This window comes from Agrilus planipennis, unplaced genomic scaffold (genome assembly GCF_000699045.2).
Source record: "Agrilus planipennis isolate EAB-ADULT unplaced genomic scaffold, Apla_2.0 scaffold9, whole genome shotgun sequence".
NCBI lineage: Eukaryota > Metazoa > Arthropoda > Insecta > Coleoptera > Buprestidae > Agrilus > Agrilus planipennis.
Genome location: NW_020442467.1, coordinates 1,818,271 through 1,840,951, shown reverse-complemented (window position 1 = coordinate 1,840,951; position 22,681 = coordinate 1,818,271).

The following is a 22,681-nucleotide window of genomic DNA, read 5'->3' as shown; positions in this document are numbered from 1 at the left end:
AGAGATTTGCGGACAATGAAGAAGTAATCGAAGCTGTAAATGGTTATTTTGAGGAGCTTGACGAATCAGTCTATAGAGATGGCATTAATAGACTGGAACACCGCTATGAGAAATGTATCAGCCTTGGAGGAGATTATGTTGAGAAATAAAAAAAAAAAATTTTTAAAAACCTTGTTTTTCTTGGTCAGGCCGGAAACTTATCAATCCACCCTCGTATAATAAAGTACGGGTGGCAACCCTAGATATGTCCCATGTAGGGTGGGAGCCTCATGTCGCTAATGAAAATTTTTCGACAAATGCTGGTCTAACGTTGATGATATTCTTTGGTCTTTGTTCAACAAATCCGCGAGAGAAGGTATTTTCCCTGATAGACGGAAACATGCATGTGTGGTGTCAGTCCATAAAATGTTGATATCAAGGACATCATGAATTACAGACCAACCTCAATCCTCAGTTTCCTATTTAAATTACTCGGTTCATTCATTAGTAATTAATTGGCTGATAAGAACATGGGTTAGTTACAAGTGGCTCAAGCATTTTTTAAATCATCACGCCAACTTGACTCCATTTACATGGATTTTACAAAAGCTTTAGCTTGATAGCGTAGATCACTCCATCTTAACAGCTAAATTGATGACCCTCAGCATAGAAATAATGTCCCTTCTGGATTAATTCGCTCCATACTTTTTTAACCTAAAATAATCAATACGTACTGGTCGTTTTTAATTTCCATTTGTGGTAATGTAAAACAGGGTTCTTATTTAGAACCAATTATTTTTATACACTTTATAGATGATGTAACTACTAAACTAAAATTTACTAATGTGTACACTTGTTTACGTCAATGACAAAGATATACACCCGGATTACAAACTTATCAGATACCTATATATGTGAAACACATTGACATCTGATAGTGGTTAATATGAAATATTAATGAGAAAATTCATTTTCAATTTAATGAGGGAAAATTTGTTGCTGTTGTCACACCCTCGCCGGGAATCGAACCCTTATTAACCTGAGGTAGTTTAAAGTGGGTAAAAAATTGAAAATGAATTTTCACATTAATTATTACATACCGCCAGCCTATAGGCTCATCTTTATAATTGGGCGTGAGTTAATAAACATAATAATAACTTTGAGAAATGTGCTGTCACAACATTCAACAGAAAACGCCATCCACTAATAATTGTATATAAAATTGGTATGACACTGTAATCAAGAGAATTCATAAGATAGCTGACCTTGGTGTTATTTACACATCATCTTCCGATTTCAGTGAACACGTCAACTCCATATAACTCAAAGCTTGCAAAATATTAGGTATCATCTACAGAACAACCAGAGGTTTCTTCAGTCTTTACTGGTTAATTCATTTCTATAACTCGTTGGTTATAACAATTCTCACCTAATATAGATCAAATATAAGGATGCCTTTATACGAAAGTCAATAAGCTCCTAGAAGCTGTTCACCATAAGCTAATTTAATACTTTCTTTAAAAGTGGTCAGCCCATGGATTTTACCGATCACGATTATAATGAAACTACCGCAAGACTCACAGTACCTTCAATAATAAATGCATTGCACGCTTATTACGACAACTTAATAGTTTTCAAATTAACTAATTATCCTGTATCTTGCCTCATCATCATCATCATCATAAGGTCGTCAGATCTAAGACTGCCTGGACACGTACCCCCACTTCTTCCTAGCCTGAGCCCATTTTCGCATTTCCGTAAAACTAGAACATCCCACATCCTCAACTATTTACGAACAGTAATCTAATCTAGGTCTACTCTATTCCTCTTAACTCCTATTTCTGTCTCTAATATGTCTCTGACTAGACCTTCATGCCTGAGAAAGTGTCCTACCAACTTATCTCGTCTATTTCTTATTGACTTCCATAGAGTCCTCTGTTCTCCTATTCTCTCCAAATACCACTTCATTTCTTACCTTCTCTATTCGCGGTATCCTCCTCATTCGCCCGTAACACTACATTTCGAACGGTTCTAACCTTTTCTTTTCCGTCGCGCCCACTGTCCATGTTTCGCACCCGCACAACGCCGCGCTCCAAACATACACCTTTAATAACCTTTTTCGAATTTCTAAATTAACCGTTCGCGAGCATGGAAGTGAAGAATTACTATAGGGAAATCATTCCCAGAATGCATAGATTTTGGAACTCTTTACCTTCAAACATCAGACCTTTAAACAACATCAGCATGTCATTAAAAATGAATGGAAATTACATTTGTTTCAATTCTAACTTTTGTTACATCTTAACATATTGAAGGACATTTTAATTTTTGAATTCAAATAATAATAATTCAAAGAAAATAACCTTTAACGATACGTTATGTAACACCAATCTCAAAGTGGTTGATGATAATGCCATTATCTGTTAACGGTGTTAATATTATATATAAAAGAAATTACGAGTGCTATCAGCACAGGACAAAGTAGTATTACGTAATTAATATCAGCAATTTCTTATGCTGAAGTGGCCGATGTGTTGCATACCTATTTACAAACAATTCCTTTAAATTTTAATCATTGATTACTATACATCTATTAATAAACCATAATGGCCGACATCAGTGACAATGCGACAACAATTGAAAAAGAATGATGGCCGACAACAGCAACAATTAGAAAAAAATGATGGCCGACACTACGTCATAGTATTGTACACAAAAGTGAATTTCGACCACTCGAAGCAATAGTGCTAACAGTTTCGAGCTCACAGTGACTGATAGGGGGGAAGAACTAGTTTAGTTAATTATTATTTGTATAATTGATAACTACCTACTGTAGATACCCTATAATGTCTCGTGAATACGTCTACCTATCAAGTTATAAAATCTTAAAAATACGTATTTTTTCGGAAAAACACTTTGAATAAAGGAAAACAGCTGTCTTTGACCTAATGCTCATGAACTCTGAACATCTCATGCATTTTGACAACATAATAAGAAAAATTTTATTTTATTTTTTGTTTTGAAGGCATTATAAATGATGACGTAAAAGGAATAATATCTTTATAAATGTTTAAATTACATAACATGTCTGTCTGGTAGAACGTGAACGTCCGCATTTTTATCAAAAACCGCTGATTAAGAGTTTCTGCCTGCTTTTAGTTTCAGACAATTAGCTCTTGATGCTATAAAACTTGTAAATACCCTAATCAGATACATAAGGTAGTCAGAAAGTCTTACATTAATACGGTGTATTTAATATTAATAGAATTATTATAAGACTATGCTGATATTGTTATAATTAATGATGCTCGTTAAGTCAAACAATTAACATAAATAAAGTTTTTTTAACTAACATATTAGCAATGATTATATGGAAAAGATTCAAAACACTTCATCACAGTTAAATGGATTATGTAGAGGAGAGGGGGCATTTTTATATAAAATGACATTTATTAAGAAACAAACAGATTTTTCAGTTCATATTATACATGTATAGAAAGGATAGATTAAGTGCGTAAATTTTATTAAAAAAGGAAACTCAAAATGTCATATTCTGGATTAACAAAAATAGCAATACTAATTATTGCTTATGTCCTTTTCAAAACAGTTGAGCTGTTTGAAAGGGACAATCTTAGTTATGAAAGGAATATGTAAAAAAAATTTCATAAGCAATTAATACTGAATGATAAAAATGCTGCCACTCTTTCAGTTCTACAGTTAGATGCAGGTGAAGGCAGTTTCATTACAATATCACTGATTTCAACATTAGCTGTATCGTTCTCTTGAGGGTAAATAAAGTTATATGTCTTTTGTTTTTTCTTTTACGGTAGCTACGCAAACCAATTATTTCTCCCACAAAATGTTGCACTAATTTTTTTTTTACAAATCTTACAACAGCAAAGTCTCCAATACTAAATCTTTCTAACTGATTGTCTGTTTCTAGGATGTCATCTTCTATTTTTCTCAAAAATCATCAGACCCGGCAAACTCGAGAGTGTCACTACTATCACTACTGCTCTTAACAAAAACCTTCTCTTATTTTGTGTCTTTTTGGAATACTTTTTTGCTACTTTTTTCTTGTCGCTTTTCTTTGAAATGCTTTCCTCAATACTCCCTTTTTCGGGCGTTTCTGTTATAATACGACTAGAACCACGTTTTTCCTGCCACGCCGAGATTCTTGTCGAGGTGGTGCTCTTGGGAACGGTTTTATTGGAGCAGGAGATATGGTAATTATAGGTCTAATAGTAGATGAGCTTCGACCAGGGTTACATGGGTTTTCAGTAAAGTGATCAGTTACGGATGCTGCTAAAAAATCTTGTTCAGTTCAGTTGTTGTTGAATGGGAAAATGCCAGTAACAGCTCGTTTTTTAATTAATATTTCAAACTACTATTTATTTCACCGTGAAAACCCATCGAAAATTTTCAAAACATAGGAACGTGTGTAACAACAACCAAAGTGGCTACAAGGCTTATTTAACGTACCTTTAATGCTTGCGAAAGTGATAAAATACAAAGAAAAGAAATGAAAAAGTCGTCCAGTATTAACAGGGACATGTCCCATCTAATGAACTTTAACGCTAGTGCATTTTCTTCGGGTGATCCGTAACTTAATACCAAACATAAGCACTAACATAACACCAAAAAGCAACCGATTCCGACCTACTGAAGGTGAATTTTCCTATAATCAGCTGGCAATCGTAATTAATTTGCAATTGTGCAGGGCCGGCATTAAAACTATTATAACTTTATAATTGTTTGAGATGAAACTTATTTGGGCTCGATGGGAGTAAAATCTTAAGACCATGAAACGACACGTGTTGCAACGTTTTGTCTCGCGACGCGATAGACTATGAGATAGAAAGGCGCGCATGCGCATATCGGTATTACAGTCAACTGTTAGTGACCGGCATCTCATACTGTATATTCACTATACTATAGGGCTAAATTAATGTTTTGGTTATATCTGTGCAGTTATATTACAGTAAGAGTATTACACTAAATGTTTATTTAACAACAATTAATATTTATATAAGAGTGAGCATTATTATGTAATAATTCTAATTCCTTGTAGTCATGGATAGTTTATGGTTTCTTAAGAATTTGGAAAAATAAACGTAAACGAAAAAATTTGACCATTTTTTTGTTATTGAATTACATAAAAACGTGTTAAAGTAATACTCTTTAGGTGGATTAAAGATAAAATATGTTAAAAAACATAAATCCTGAAAATTCTCGTACTCTCTCTTTCACCTATCACTACTTATTCGTTATGAAGGTACAGTAAAAGCTCTTCATTCGCGGGGTATACATCCCATAAATATGCCGCGAATACAGAAATCGTGGATATGGAATGGTAATTAGTATTAAAATACGTTCTAAGGTTCCAAAATAAAACCAATATGTATCAGAATAAAATCAATGTATTGATAAATTCGCAATTAAAATTAATCGTTATAATCAGCTTTAGACAAAAGTTTAAAAAATTTAGTGATTTTGTCTTGAATTTTGAAATTAGTCCACTCGGATACATGTTTTATAAAAGCCGCTTCGGCACGTACCAACTGTATATACATTAAGCGGATTCACCAGAACACGCGGCGTAGAGTAAAAACATGCTTATCGGTTCTAGATATCATGAGTTTAGTATTTGGAACAGAGGTTTGAAATTTTGTAGTACGATAGATAAAGCTTTGTTCTAAATCTTGTCGAAGGCCATTTTTTAATTTTTTAATTTCTATTGAAAATACGTGCCCTACAAGAAGCATCAACTTTAAGCACTTGTAAAATCTTTTAATGAACATATTATTGAAAACCGAAAACGTACCAAGTTAGTGTGAATTATTGCCTGTTACCATACAAAAAATTAGATCTCGCAGCGTTAAATCACAATGTTTAGAATAGAAACCCATGTTTTCGGAAAAATTCACAGTAGGTACGAGCGGTCAATCCCCTTAATAAATGACACCGAATGCTTTTCTATTTACCGAATGCAACAGCGAATAATGAAAGTTTTAACCGCAAATACAGGAATTGGATTACAATTTTTTCACTCGCGAATAATGAAAACGCGAATAAGGAAACCGTGAATAACGAACTTTTGCTGTATAGAGATCGCCAAAGAAGTTTCAAGTGGTATAAATATTAATTATTGTAAATGAAACACACTTTATGTTTCATTTTCTCATTGGTTATTTGCTCTTTCTTCTGGAAACCCCAGCTTCAACTCTCTATTAATATAAACGCCTATAATAAATAAAATATAAGTCAAAAGTAATAAACCGGTGTATGCAAGACATATCTTATAGACGTGGGCGTTTCACTTAAACCAGTAAGCAACCTTTTACCGTGTGGTTATGTGCGCGCGTGTAACACGATTTGTTAATTAATTACAAGAGACAAGAGCGATATAGGTAACAGCAACAACAACAGCTCAGCTGGCACAATAATAACATATCTCGTACCTGTGTGTTTTTGTGCCGGTACGATATGATAAAAGATAGACGTGAACGATAATGAGTGCGTGCGTAAAAATGTTAAATGCATATCTATCTGCGTATACTACACTACACCACACGCTTACCAGCCAGTGGCGTAGCTCAACTCTGATTGGATTCTGCAACAAAAATTGAATCGCATTCGATAGAATCAATATGCTTTTAATTAAAAGTACCTATGTACATTAGGATAGCGAAAAAATCGATTTTTTTTGTTTTTTTTGTCAAAAGATTAGCACGATAAAACTATTTTTTAGGGGTAGCTCATGAATTTTTTAAAAAATAAAAAATCGTAAAAAAATGTTTAACTCTTATTTTTTTTTATTTCTTTTCTCGTTACAATACATAAAAACCTCTTGAAATTTGTTCTTAAAATATGAATATAGTTTAATTCATAGGAAGATAGGTGTATGTTTAGATATAGAGATAAATTGCATGGGATATCTATATAAAAAAAAAAATGAATCACTAAATGTGTTGCTAAGCGCAAAACTCGAGAACGTCTAGACTAATTTCAAAAAAAAATTTTGAAGTGAATCTTCTTTAGGCATGGTAGGGTAAGTTCGTTTCATGTGAGTTCCTACGTAACGAAATCATGCAACGCATTTCCCCCGCTGTCTGTCCCTATGTATGCTTCGATCTTTAAAACTACGCAACGGATTTTAATGCGGTTTTTTCTAATAGATAGAGTAATTCAAGAGGAAGGTTTATATGTATAATACATGCATAATATAGTAGAGAAACACTGATAATTTTAGAGGTTTGTAATGTGATGTCGTAAATAAACACATTTTTTTGCGCTTACATTGCAAACACTGGCTGAACCCTACGAGATAGATCAAAATAATGTACTACAGTATTGTACACCTTAAAAAGGTCTACAAAAAGTCAGCGATGGTATATGTCTGTCTCTTAGGGATAACCCACAATAACTATTTTTTGTCAAATTTTGTTTTAAGTAATTCAATTTTATGGTAAGTATATAATAAATTCGTTGATAATGTCAAATTAGAATAGTGGGTATCTAGAATTATAGTATGACACAAATACAACTACATTTATTATTTTTTTGTACATACCAAGACGAAGATGAATGATTTTTTAAATGTGTGAAGGAAAGTAAAAATTTATATTTAAAGTATACAAACACAGAACGCATAAACATACGTATAGTGCATAAAGTTTTAAATAATTATTACTGTACATAAAAAAAGGTCGCGGCGCAAAGAACACGGCGCTCTTCGCACGACACCAATTTAACACTGATCAAAGGCATAAACACACAATTTAAAACCCAACTATTACGAGAAATATCACACAGAACTACCATCAGAATGAAACAGCACATTTATATTATTAAAGTTAAACTTTTACAATTTTCTCTATTTATGCACTTAATAATGCATTAATTATCTTTCGTTGTTATTCGTTATTACATCTTCTGGAATACTTATTATAAAAATGAAAAAAATCTAACTTTTTAATTAGATTGAGCCGACTTTCTGCACATAACTCTTGTTTAATTTAATTATCATAAATTGAATATGGACATATGGTCACGTCAGGTGGTGACCAAAACCAATTCGTATGCTAATGTCATTTTTAGAAGATTAACCTAAATCCATGAACTAAGCTATACAAGACAGTAACTTCACTTAATTTTTATAAAATTGTAAACTCGTATATAGGTTATACCTACTGTTGTTCTACATGATATTTGTTTATTGTTAACAGAGGGAAAGTAATGTTTTCCTTTAGTGTAGTGCTTATACGTATATTATGACTAGAGGCGTATATTTAGATAAACTTTGTAAAAGGAGTCGTTAAAATGTTTGTGGAACCATTCACAGGCATTGGTGGTGCGAGTAAGTTCAGCTGAATTTTCAGTCCAAATATACGGAGGAAATAAAGAATTCTTTGATACATAATTGTTTTTATAAATAATCACATTATTTTTGCATATTTTCCAAATAAAATATAAAACAATTACTGATTTCATCAGGTTTTAAAAAAGTAAAGGCGAATATCATTTGTAATCATTTTCAGAATTTTTATCCTTATATGAAAAAGTCAAGCCGTACTCATGAATTTACATCTACTATTGATAGTTATTAAGATTAAGAAGGTTTTGGAGACAATTTAGTATTCCTATCAGCGGCGTTGATTAAATATTTAAAATAAATATCTGAAAGCTTATTTGTGTATCGGTTCTGATGTGCCGAGTGACTTACCCAAATAGGTCATAAATGGGCAAGTACCTGCTCGACCGTTCGCCAGCTTCCTTCGTCCGGCCTGTATCTATTTATAAAAACAACTATGTGGGACCCTTTTCCTTGGGACCTGCCTTTACTATAAAATGCTCGCAAACTGTTAATTTACAAATTATGTTTGGAGCGTGGCGCTGTACAGGTGCGAAACATGGACGGTGGACGCGGCGGGAAAGAAAAGGTTAGTGGCGTTCGAAATGTGGTGTTACAGGCGAATGATGAGGACACCGTGGATAGAGAAGGTTAGAAATGAAGATATATTAGAATGAATATGAGAACAGAGAACTACATATATGGAAGTCTATTAAAAATAGATGCGTTGGTAGGGCACCCTCAGGCAGGAAGGTCTAGTCAGATACATATTAGTGGCAGAAACCGGAGTTAGGAGAGGTAGATCTAGACTAGATTACTGCTTGGAAAGATGTGGGATGTTCTAGTTTTAGGGAAATGCGACGATAAGCTCCGGCAGAAAAGAATGGAGGTGCGTGTCTAACCAGTCTTAGGACTAACGATCTTATGATGATGATGATAAAGTATCAGGGCCGTAGCGAGGCCGGTTCAAACGGTGCGGCGCACCGGGGCCCCCACAGTCGAGGGCCCCCTTAGCAATTTTCTGTTTTCAAAAAATGACTTCTAAAAAAAACTATGCTGTTAGAGATGAGCTGAGTCAAACTACGAAATGAACATCATAATTTTTTATTTTACTTTTTTCTATATCAATTTTTGTCACAATACTAAGGAGGGCCCCTTGCGGAATACCGCACCGGGGCCCCGAGGTCATCGCTACGGCCCTGTAAAGTATCCAATATTACAGACCTGATTTAAATACATATTGTTAACTTCAAAGTTTATTTATACATTTTATTTTTTTAATTTATTTTGTTAGTACCCTTTCTTATTAAGTACACAGCTTTACAGGATTTCTTAATCTAGAATCTATCGACCAGGGGCGCAACAACATTACAGTTTGTCTGGGTGCTCCCATCATAATACCATAAATATTTATATACTGCGGTGGTGTATAAGCTGAAAAGATCGAGTTCGGCTGCTCATTTACGAGCTTGAACTATTTGAATCGAACTTTCAAGTTGGGTTATTATCGACTGGAATTGACGGTTATTATCTGAATCGACTGGAATTAACTGGGTGCCCAGTCCAATCGAGTGGGTGCTCAGGCACCCGTGGACCACCCCCTTGTTGCGCCCCTATTTTCGACCCTTGAAGAGTTCATGTTATGAGGAGGTTCACCGTTAGATTAAGTTAGGTTATTCCCCATTTGTATTATTTTCATACAATTCAATTCGTAAGCGGTCCGTTGAATCTTTGAAATTTTGAAAGTGATCTGCGATTGCAAAAAGATTAAGAAACTCTGTTCTAGTGTTTTAGAAACCGTAGTAAACGCTAATAGGTGATAAACCTTATAACGATAGTTAAAATATGCGTACAGAATATTAACGTTAACGGGCGCCCACAATTCATTACGTATGGAACATATATTATGTAGCTACATATTCATAAGAACGTTCATGTCTTTTATTTATTACACTTGTTGTACTTATTAATGAAAAGTGAACGTTCCCGTGGAAAAAAAAGGCAATGATTTATTTTGTGGCCGCTTTAAAACAACCTGTTACACCTACACAACATTAAATTGTTAAGATTCAAATCTTATTTTTCTCGTCGTTGCATAACGATGCTAGTTTATTGTAAAACTACAACGTCTTACTTTTAATGTGCAAATATACGTCTCATTATTACATTAACATTTATTCAAATTAATTGTTTGTCCTTATATAATGTTATGCTGCACTCACACACATACACAAAAACTTATTTAGCACGATCACGAATTCTGTTCAGCTTAATAATATCAAGAACCTTCGAGTATTCGATACATAAAGCGGATTTTCACTAGCCGATACAGATAGCGATATATCGTTACCAACAGACCGCAGTGATAGCTGGCAGCGATATTATCTTAGAGCTTTTTCATTGAACGGTAAGGTACCGATATATGTTGGCGATAAAGCAGAAGTTTCATGCCTCATTACTAAAATTTTCCTAGTAGATATCAGTGCATTAACTACATTGCCATATTTTTTTATTCAGTATGTCGGATAAGTTAGATTTATTATATTTGCTTTGTCTACGTCGAAAGAACGAAGAATTTTAAATAAAGGGATGAGAATGTAGTTGTGTATCTACACGCGTAAGAAGTGAAACTTCTTTATATTGTATATTATAGTATCATTTTTTAATTAAACTTTAACCAATAGAAGAGTGATACTTAGTTTGTATAAAAAGCAACGGGCAGTTATAGAACTAGGCATGCAACGTAGAGAAGTAAAAATTAGAAAGGGAGTCAGACAGGGATGCACACTATCATCGCTACTTTTTAATCTATACATTGTATACTGTATGTTAGTATGTTTAGATTTGAAGATGATATAGCAGTATTAGCATCTAGCAAGGAGGAATTTGAGATAGCTTTAAATAAAATGAAAGAGGTACTGACAGATCAGTACTGTATGAAAATAAATAAAAGTAAAACTAAAATACTGGTATATAAAGGAAGAAAAAGTAAGGAAAGAGCGAATATAACGATAGGAGACGTAAAATTAAAAGAAGTGGCTGATTTTAGATATCTAGGAAGTCAGATAAGTCAGGACGGAAGGAGTAGTAAGGATATAAAGCAGATGATAGCGCAGGGTCGTGTCGCCTTTAATAAAAGGAAGTCACTTCTATGCTCGCGAACGGTTAAATTAGAAATTCGAAAAAAGTTGTTAAAGGTGTATGTTTGGAGCACGGCGTTGTACGGATGCGAAACATGGACAGTGGGCGCTGCGGAAAAGAAAAGGCTAGAAGCCTTCGAAATGTGGTGTAATAGGCAGATGATGAGGATAACGTGGGAAGTCAGTAAAAAATAGGCGAGATAGGTTGGTAGGACATCTTCTTCCTAAGCATAAAAGTCTAGTTAGAGACCTATTAGAGGCAGAAACAGGAGTTAAGAGGGGAAGAGGTAGACCTAGATTAGATTACTGTTCGCAAATAGTTAAAGATGTGGGCTGTTTTAGTTTTAGGGATATGCGAAGTTTAGGATAGGAAAAAGTGGAGGTACGTGTCCAACCAGTCTTAGGACTGACGACTTTATGATGATGATGAATACATATAACAAGAGGTATGAATTCTTCTATATCTAAAAGTATTTCCGCCATTGTTGCAACAGTCAACTAAATTTAATTATTGCAAACTCGATTAACTAGATCTTTTTTTGTTTGATCATTATTGGAATAATTTTAACCTTAAAATAATCTAAAAGCTATCTCGGGAGTTTTGAATTCCTTATTCCACAAAACGTCACCTCACTAAAAGTTAAAGTATGTGACAGGTGTGTAACGAATAAAAAGCACATGTAGGTATCTCTAAAAACCGCATCAATGGGAAATGAAAGAATTTAAGAAATATACTGACGACCCTATGATGATGATGATTAACTAATTTCTAAACACCAGAAAGATAGAATTTTATTTTGAGAGGACAAAATGCGGAATATTGGCTTATCTATATAGTTTTATTAAAAACTTTTACGCTTGCACATTACAAAATTGCAAAGGGGAATTACAAATCAAAACAAACATATACAGTACAGCGTAGGCGTGATCTGCTGACAATTTGTCGAAATGGCAGCAATCGGTTGCTACTAACGGGTTAACTTCTGGAGCCTGCTAAAATGGCTATTTTTGGACGTATCCACCAGGGGTCACACGTGACGTTGTGACGCGTGACGTTACACTTTTCGGTGTCGGACTGTTAAAAAACGCTCTTAGTTTTGAGCAATTTAATAATAATTTTAAATGCTTTCATCAACATACAATTTTCGTGGGGTACTGATTTGCAGCTGTAAAAACGTCTATTGCAGTTACTGCCGTCACTACAAGAAAAATATTCCCTTTAAGGAAGGATTAAAGAACGGAAAACTTTAAACTTATAGGTGTTTCATTCCCACCAGGAACTAATGCTGGTAGGCGTACAGTCACTCTGAACTACACCGGAAGATAGAGCAGAAGGCCAGCCTCAACCTCTTTTTATGGGAATGGGTGGATGATGGTAGGGGTCGGAAATTAAAATATTATCTGTGGAACATTATTTACCTTAGTGATCCAAGAAACCACAGGACTAGGGCAGACAGACCCGACATCGAACCGGAGTCCTCCCGAATGCTAAGCAGTGGTCTAAACTTCTAGGATATAGCGGTATGGTCTAGTACCACTCAGTAAGGGCAGGGAAGGAAGGATAAAAGGTAGGCGAAACTAAAAAGCTTAACCTACAAGATCTAACTTGGACTACCTGCCGCCTCCACGTAAGTCCTATAGATGGTCTTACCATTTCTAAGCGTTTTATCAAAGCATGTAAATCTAGTCGTTTTATTAGTATAACAGATCTTTTATATAGTAAATCAACTCTTATAAATTATAACAGGTATTCCCCAATTTTCCAAAAACATTTAATAACTGTTTCCTTTCCAACTTATTTGTCTCTTATGGTAAGTGCGACGGATACATGTTACGTAACAATAGTGAAATTATAGTGAGTAGCGCAGAGGTGGGTGTTTGGAAGATGAGATTTTCGAGGTTCAAATTTCGAAAGAAGAAAAAAAGAAACAGTACGTAAGATGTTGGAAGCAGATGCAGCATAATATATGACGTCCTTTCTCTTCGTCCCTTTAATAACCAAGCGTGAAAAACCAAAAAGCGATAAATATAGCCAAGCTGTTTCAGTCAGTATACTTTTACGTTGTATAATTATAGCACCCAAATTTCCACTGTGGCACCCATCCATGGGTAGGTGCCATTATTTCTAAATGGAATTATAATTCTTTTAACATGGTTTCATATGTGTATCGATAACTTCAATCCATCTTTTACTATGTTCAACTAGATTAGGTAAGGTTATTATAGTTTAGTTAGGTTGCACGTATTTCGCTTGCAATATTTGATATTTCACCTTCATCAGTGTCCCCATCAAAAAACAGTTTTGTAGTATTGTCATTGCTGCCTTTTCCACCCATTTCCCGCCTTCTCGCATAATACATTAAGGTCCCACATCTATCTCATGATATACATGAGGGTGTCACAATTACAATAATTTGACGCGTTAGATACCACATAGTATTATAGACAAATATACATGAACGTATATATATATACGAGGGTGGATTGATAAGTTTCCGGCCTAACCAAGAGATGACGCCACTAGGCCTACCTTGAGGTGACATTCTATAGTACCATCCTNGTTGTAATTCCCGTTTGTCTTTCTCCAGACGCGCTTCAAGATGCCGGAATAGGGGAGCACAATAGCATGTGTATCCCACCCCAACGGGACCCTTTCGAATATTTCCGGCGAGATCAAGGTAATATTGTTCGCCTCTTTTCAGGGGCTCGTCCGGAAGTGTGTCTAAGCGGGGCGGGGGAAACGCTTCCGGGTCGGGGTAGTAATGACAGCCGTAGGGTGACCAATGCTTTGTACGAATCAGACCTTCAGTAATATCTGTAACAGAAAATGTGAATCAAAACTATTTAGAAATTAACATTATTAATATTTGCATGCTTTGATTCATAATTTTTTTAACGTCATAATAAACCAAAAGAATGATTGCGGTACATCGTCATATCCTTCGTATGGCATCGCGTTCGGTCCTGTAAAAAATTTAGACTTCCGTATAGAACTCTCCTTTCAATAAAAACAAGAACATTATATATGTATATATCTCATCATTATCATAAGATCGTCAGTCCTAAGACTGGTTGGACACGTACCTCCACTTTTTCCTATCTTGAGCTAAACTTCGCATTTCCCTAAAACTAGAACAGCCCACATCCTTAACTATTTGCGAACAGTAATCTAATCTAGGTCTACCTCTATCCCTCCTAACTCCTGTGTCTGCTTCTAATATGTCTCTGACTAGACCTTCATACCTGAGAAGGTGTCCCACCAACCTATCTCGCCTATTTTTTATTGACTTCCATATAGTCCTATGTTCTCCTATTCCTTCCAATACCTCTTCATTTCTAACCTTTTCTACCCACGATATCCTCTTCATCCGCCTATAACACCACATTTCGAACGCTTCTTCTTTCTCTTCCGCCGCGCCCACTGTCCATGTTTCGCACCCGTACAACGCTGTGCTCCAAACATACACCTTTAACAACCTTTTTTCGAATTTCTAAATTAACCGTTCGCGAGAATAGAAGTTACTTCTTTTTATTAAAGGCGACACCACCCTGCGCTATCCTCTGCTTTATATCCCTACTACTCCTTCCATCCTGACTTATCTGACTTCCTAGGTATCTAAAATCAGCCACTTCTTCTATATATTTTCTATTTATGTATAGAACATGCAATGTCTCTACATAATATAAGACATCATTTATGTCATTAGTTCTGCACTTCGTTCTCGAGATGTTTTTAAAAAGCCATTTTATTTTCTGCTATATCTACCTAGGTATATTAGTATTATTACACAGACACGGGTTCCTATTACAAAAAAGTAGCTGTCTTTTTACTGTCCATAAATACAGACACATCCATGTACACATATAGTATGGGAATGGGTATATGAATGTTCGTTACGCCATATCATAAAACGTGAAATCTTAATAATCTATCGATGATGTCGAGGCTGTAACCGTAGATCAGAACAAAATATCGCAGTAGCAACAAGTGGTAATACTCCAGTAATCCCTTTTTATACGCTCTCCGCTCAATTTATCGTTCATTTATCATCACAAATATTGTTTATAAACACATTATTAAACGGAAAAGATAATCTTCTTTCCACGGGAATCGCCACACTATCAAATGCAAGGCAATCTTCTCAATATGTTCAGTGGTATATATTGGCATGCGACGTCGACCAACCTCTAGAATTGCCACTCAAAATGGGTATAGAAATTACACCATAATATTTAAAGGTCAATTTCTTATACGTTTATGTATGCCCGTATATTTCTTAAATTCTTTGATTTCCCATTGATGCGGTTTTTAGAGATACCTACATGTGCTTTTTATTCGTTACACACCTGTCACATACTTTAACTTTTAGTGAGGTGACGTTTTGTGGAATAAGGAATTCAAAACTCCCGAGACTGGTTTTAGATAATTTTAAGGTTATAATTATTCGAATAATGATCAAACAAAAAAAGATCTAGTTAATCGAGTTTGCAACAATTAAATTTACGTGACTGTTGCAAGAATGGCGAAAATACTTTTAGATATAGAAGAATTCATACCTCTATGTATTCATCATCATCATAAGGTCGTCAGTCCTAAGACTGGTTGGACACGTACCTCCACTGTTTCCTATCCTGAGCTAAACTTCGCATTTCCCTAAAACTAGAACAATCCACATCCTTAACTTTGCGAACAGTAATCTAACCTAGGTCTACCTCTATCCCTCCTAACTCCTGCTTCTGCTTCTAATATGTCTCTGACTTCATGCCTGAGAAGGTGTCCTACCAACGTATCTCGCCTATTTTTTATATATATTATGTATTGCTTATTTAATCTTGGTGAAAGTAAAGCTATGTATTTGAAGAATAATTTTTGTTTAACAAAACACTTAGGGCCTTGATAGAAATTAAAATCAGGCGCCAGATCGGGGTTCCCATCAGCAGTAGCACTCAGACAATAGTCGGGCCTGACATACCTACCCTAATTAGCTGCCTGACCAGAATGTACTGTTTTTTTTATCAAGACCCCTATCAAACATTTAAAAGAAAGTGTTAGTGTCGGATCAAACTTTGTTTGTTGAAGGTTCAGTCATTACAGAAATATAAAAAGATTGTCAATTTAAATCAATAAAATAACTGCTACCTGACTGATAGAGACCAATATAGTCTTCATCCACTTAGAAGCGTTTGATTAAGTCGTTTCTACAATTTATATTTTATTATTTATTATCACTTATCTGCTAAAATTGAAACAACAAAACATCTTCCACAGTTGACCTCTGCTTCATGTAAACTTTATCTAGACCGTAGGAGAAATTATGACTGTTCATCAAGTTTCTTCTGAATTATCAAATTTGATAAATACTGAGCTAAATACATTCGATTAGGTCAATTTGATTACACAATTAAATTTTTTGGGTACCTACGTGAATACTATTGAGTATCGATAGGTAGTTGACGCAGTTTAAATTTAGACGGATGGGTCAATGGTGCTGTAATCATGGCTATTGCCCATAACAAAACCAAACCTAAGTCCTTAGTGTACAGCACTTCACACATATGAATCAGGGTTCACGAGTACTGTCATCTAATACTTAATCTGGTCCAGTTGGCTGGTGTTTAGTCACAGTCACTATTACATTATTTCTATGGATCTAAAACCCTACGTCTACAAACAGGGGACGATAATATTACCTATTAGTTTTTTCAACCGAGAGGCATGGCCTAGAAGTTTAGACTATTGATTAGCATTCGGGAGAACACCGATTCGATTATGGATCCATCTACCCCGGTTCAAGTTTTTATGTGGTTTTCTTGGATCATTTAGGAAAATATTCAGAGGCAATAATATTCCACAGTCTTCTGTCTTCGTTTTGTCCGTCTCATCTTTTTTACCCCCAATCACAACCAATCCATTCCCAAGATTTCTAAAAGGAAGCTGATGAGACCTTCCTCTTTTCCCTCAAGCGTAGAGTAGGACAACCTGCCCACCAGAATTAGTACCTGGTGGGAATGAAACACACAATACTGCGTTCAGAATCTGGGGTGATACCTTCTCAGAAGTAAAACAGTTATTCTGAGGGCAATAAAGCTGCTAACAGATTATAATAAATTTTGTAATCAATAATTAAATAAAATGACAAATCAGCATCACTATATACACCAAGAATATTTATGTTCAAAATTGCATTTTCCCAATGTCAAGGAGGTACGACATATTAAAGAGAGTAAAATGACAGTCAATATGGAAAAGTAGAGATAAGATGATACCTTCTAAAAGGTTATAGTTAGAAACATCATGGAAGCAGGTACAGCAATAAAGGGGAGCAGGGGTTCACTTAGATTATATTACTGTTAACAAATGGTTAGGGATATAGCATATTGTTTAGCTTTATTACTGAAATGCGAAGACTGACTTTCAGGATAAGAGTGCGAAGTGCGAGTCCAACCCATCTTAGGACTGACGACCCTATGATAATGATAATGATGACATGAGCACGGTTTGTTATGTTTTCGATGCAACTGATTATGGCAGTAGTAAAAATGTTCTGAGCCCGGCGTTAATGCAAAAAAAGAGTGCATAACTCTATTAATAGAGATACGGAAAGAAAGACGGTTTGCATTAATTAAAAGGGAGTGAAAAAATGCATACGAAATAACGTTTTCGTTCTATTTCAATGAGTACAAATATATTAGGGAAAACTAAAATAAAAAGGTTGGGAATCTCTGGTGCGGATGGTATACTAAATATGTCGAAAGAAAAATGTTCTGCAGTTTCGAAGCTCTTATGGACAAACCGCCACTGTTTATTACAGTATGCTTGCCTACCTAGTACTTATGTGTAGGAATCACTTCCCGATCAGAAAAATGGTCGGTTTCATAGACCGGCGTGTGTTTGCGCTTGTCTGACGCTTATCTCGCAGCAGGTGTCGTAAAGCAAGTAGAATCAATCGGCCGGCGGCCGCGACCGCCTGCCTGCTTGTATTGCCTTACGGCTCAACGGTAGGCATAGTTGTACCTTTTCTTGGAGCATTGCGTTGTCTCCTCACGAGCGAATAGGTAATAGATATTATTAACCTAGGTGTACATGTACGCATGCGCACAAATAACAATTGTTACAATTACATACATATTATTTTTTTAAAGAAATGTACCTATCCAAATATATTTGCAATTAGTGATTCTATTAAATTTGTTTGTGGTGGTCAACACAAGTATGTACCCAGTTTTTGTTAAAGAGATTTTTCATTATAAGGTCCTAAGTCCTAAGACTGGATAGACACGCACCTCCACTCCTTCCTATCCTGAGTTAACCTTCGCATTTCCTCAAAACTAGAACATCCCAGTTTCGACATAATACAGACCACTTCGAATTATTTTATTCGATTATGGTAACGTGCCTATCACGTTGAGATTAGCTACGCCGGGATTCGTTTCAGCAAGTAGATATCCTGTAATTAAATGGACCTTGTTGGAGCATACGTAATCCTAAAATGTAGCATCGTACTACAGGTGGCGTTTACCGCGCCATTTGTGGTATTTTCTAAAACGCGCTGTTAAGACAGCAGGTAAAAGTTGGTCTGTGTTCTGTCAGAGCTGTCTGCGACGCGCTGATGAGATCCAAAAAGATCGAAATCGCGATCCGCGTCTGGCAGTTTCGACAGAATACAGACCACTTCGAATTATTTTATTCGATTATGGTAACGTGCCTATCACGTTGAGGTTAGCTACGCCGGGATTCGTTTCAGCAAGTAGATATCCATATATTTAAATGGACCTTGTTGGAGCATACGTAATCCTAAAATGTAGCATCGTACTACAGGTGGCCTTTACCGCGCCATTTGTGGAATTTTCTAAAACGCGCTGTTAAGACAGCAGGTAAAAGTTGCTCTGTGTTCTGTTGGAGCTGTCTGCGATCCGCGTCTGGCAGTTTCGACAGAATACAGACCACTTCAAATTATTTTATTTTATTAGATCATCCCATATCCTCAACTATTTGCGAACAGTAATCTAATGTGGGTCAACGTCTACTCCTCTTAACTCCTGTTTCTGCCTCTAATATGTCTCTGACTAGACTTTCATGCCTGACAAGGTGTCCTACCAACCTATCTCGTCTATTTCTTATATTTACTTCCATAGAGTCCTCTAATCTCATATTCTTCCTAATACCTCTTCATTTCTAACCTTCTATATCCACGGTATCCTCATCATTCGCCGATAACACCAAATTTCGAACGCTTCTAATATTATATATGTTTTCCGCTGCACCTACCGTCACCCTTTGCAGTTTGTCAAACAGTGTTTCTCTTTTTCCAAAAAAATTGCGTATCCGTTTTATTTATTAGCAATTATAGGTAGTACTATAAAATCTATTTACCGTGGTCCAAAAGACCTAAAATATGGTATGCGCAGTGGCAAACTCCTCCTCCATAAGGTGGTTACAAAATCGATAAGTACCTTTAATAGCCATTTTGTTACGAATAAGGCTAGTCAGTAAATGTATATCCACCCGAATTACAAGAGTTACAGTACGTTTATCCTTTCCAATAAGCTCTTAAATGTGTGTGTGTCGACTGTCATTCTAACCATGTTGGGTAATGCTCGGTTACCAAAACGGCCATTTTGCTTCTACAAATTTTAAGTAAGTACCAAGTTTGGATATTTTAAAAATACTAAAAGTAGGGTTGAAACTTTTAGTTTAATTTTATGCTAACGTTACTTCAATAAATCTTTTTCCTTAACATCAACTAAATCATTAGTATGATCCACTAATAGTTAATGTGTTTATTTATTAATTTGCTACACCTCTACCTATCTACATTTATATTTTTTATGTTAACTACTGATAAATGTTGAATTTTTTGACGAGAATTGTTTATATAGACAAGTAAAGAAAATTATTCATCGAACATAGAAATTACAGATTTCTTTTTCGGCATTTTCTCTTTTTATTTCACACAAGCGAATATGCATAATTTAGTGAACACGTGGATATGCTTTTTCAACCACGTCCACATGTGAAAATATCAACTGCTTCGTTGAAAAACATTTCTAAACTAACTGAACTCCCAAAATCCCCCAAGTGCAAAGATGGTTGAGGATATTTGTATTAGGAACGTTTCTATAACACGATGTATTTTTCAAAAAGTGATAGATGATGCTGCCATTTGTGATTGCATGTAATATTGTGTTACGTTCTCAAGTCATCATAGAGGCAGATGACATCTACAGGTAAAGACCCCATTTCACCCAATATCACAAATTTGAAATTTTATGAAGTAATCCGCCAATTCCTACAGCCAAATGTTTAAATATAAAAGCAAATAGTAATTATTTAACATGATCAGTTTGAAGTAGTACGAAAACTCAAACCACACGTTACAATCTCATTAAGAATTCCTTCATGTGGTCTTGTCACATAGAATTAACAAATGTTCCTCTCGGTAATATGTAGGTATATGCAAGACCAACTTTTAGAATGTCAGGTGGTTTAATTTTAGTCTGCCATTTATAAAATGTAATTAACGTCCATCAGAAAATTACTTCGTATTACTCAGAACATCAAAACCACTTACTCGAACAGAGCGCAACAAATGCACCCGCATATTTTATACACAACCTGCTCTTCATCTTAGATATTTACTTAAAGGGAATCTATTACCTAGTTTAATCTAGAATTTTTTTAGATCCGTATCAAGAAAGCATTAATACCTAAACTGTCTTCATTAAGAAGAGTCTGTAATACTTATTAACCGTAGGTATAGGTAATTAATTAAGCGTTTATATATTAGCTACTTTTTGGAATCAAAATTGTCTTTAAATATAGACTAAAGAACACATTTCAACTAGGAATCAAATGATAATGGAAAAAAACTACCTGTAAGAATATCCCTACGGATATAACGAGAAATGCTTATTTATTCTTACTAATTTCACTTATTGAATTAGTATTTTCAACAATTCACTAAAACCATATTGAAAACACTAATTGAATCAGTGACATTAGTAAAAAATAAACAATTATATACCGCCGGACGGTGGGCGGGGCGGAAAAGAAAAGGTTAGAGCGTTCGAAATGTGAATACAGAAGGTTAGAAATGAGGTATTAGAAAGAATAGGAGTACAGAGGACTCTATGGAAGTCAATAACAAATAGGTGAGATAGGTTGGTAGGACACTATCTCAGGCATGAAGGTCTAGTCAGAGACATATTAGAGGTAGAAACGGGAGTTAGGAGGGGTAGAGGCAGACCTCGATTACATTACTGTTCGCAAATAGTTAAATATGTGGGTTGTTCTAGTTTTAGGGAAATGCGAAGATTAGCTCAGGATAGCAAATAGTGAAGGTGTGTGTCCAACCAGTTTTAGAACTGACAACCTTATGATGATGATATACCTATTCAGAACACAAAGCATAAAATCGGCCCAGAATAGAACCTAGAGCGGCTGATGAGGATTTCATAAACGTGTACCAACGAATAGCTTGAAAACAATTGTTGGTACTTGTACTGTCAGAACGTGAATAACAAAAAATAATGTTTTAAAATTGAAACTCTTTTATTTAGTGCCTACCCAGGGTAGTTATAGAAACAGTGAAACCAAAATTGTTTAAATCTAGCAATAGCGAAACTTTGTTAAAATACCGACTAGAATTTATATGAGGCATGTTCCATGTAGCGTACAGGTCTTATGTGGCTAATGAGTAGCATGCCATGCATGAAAATCCCACCAAAAAAAAGTGGCGATGAGAATTGCCTTATGGGTTTTTCATACAGGTCTTAAGCGGTAAACATATCACATGTACAAACATACAATTAAATCGACCTTATGGGGGCTCGATGAGGCAAATCCGTTTGAAAATGCTCTCAGTAAAATGAAAGACCTTATAATTATCCCCTTGCCCAATTATGTCGTCGTTTCAATGAAATCTTTTACATTTGCAACGAACCAACAGGTATACTTCCTGATATTGTTTTTATAAGACAACTGAAACCAGACATATCAGGTCGAAGAACAGTAAAACGATTGCAATTTAAAGTATTATTGACTACAAAACGTCCTAGTAAGACTATCTTACTTAAGAGCAAACAAATTTAACAAATAACTGATAGATGTATATATTGTATTTTCTTCATTAATAATAAAGCTCACTTTTCCAAAAATTTTTAATGGGGTAGCAATAATTTTTCCCTGCAGGGCCACATGCGACATTCC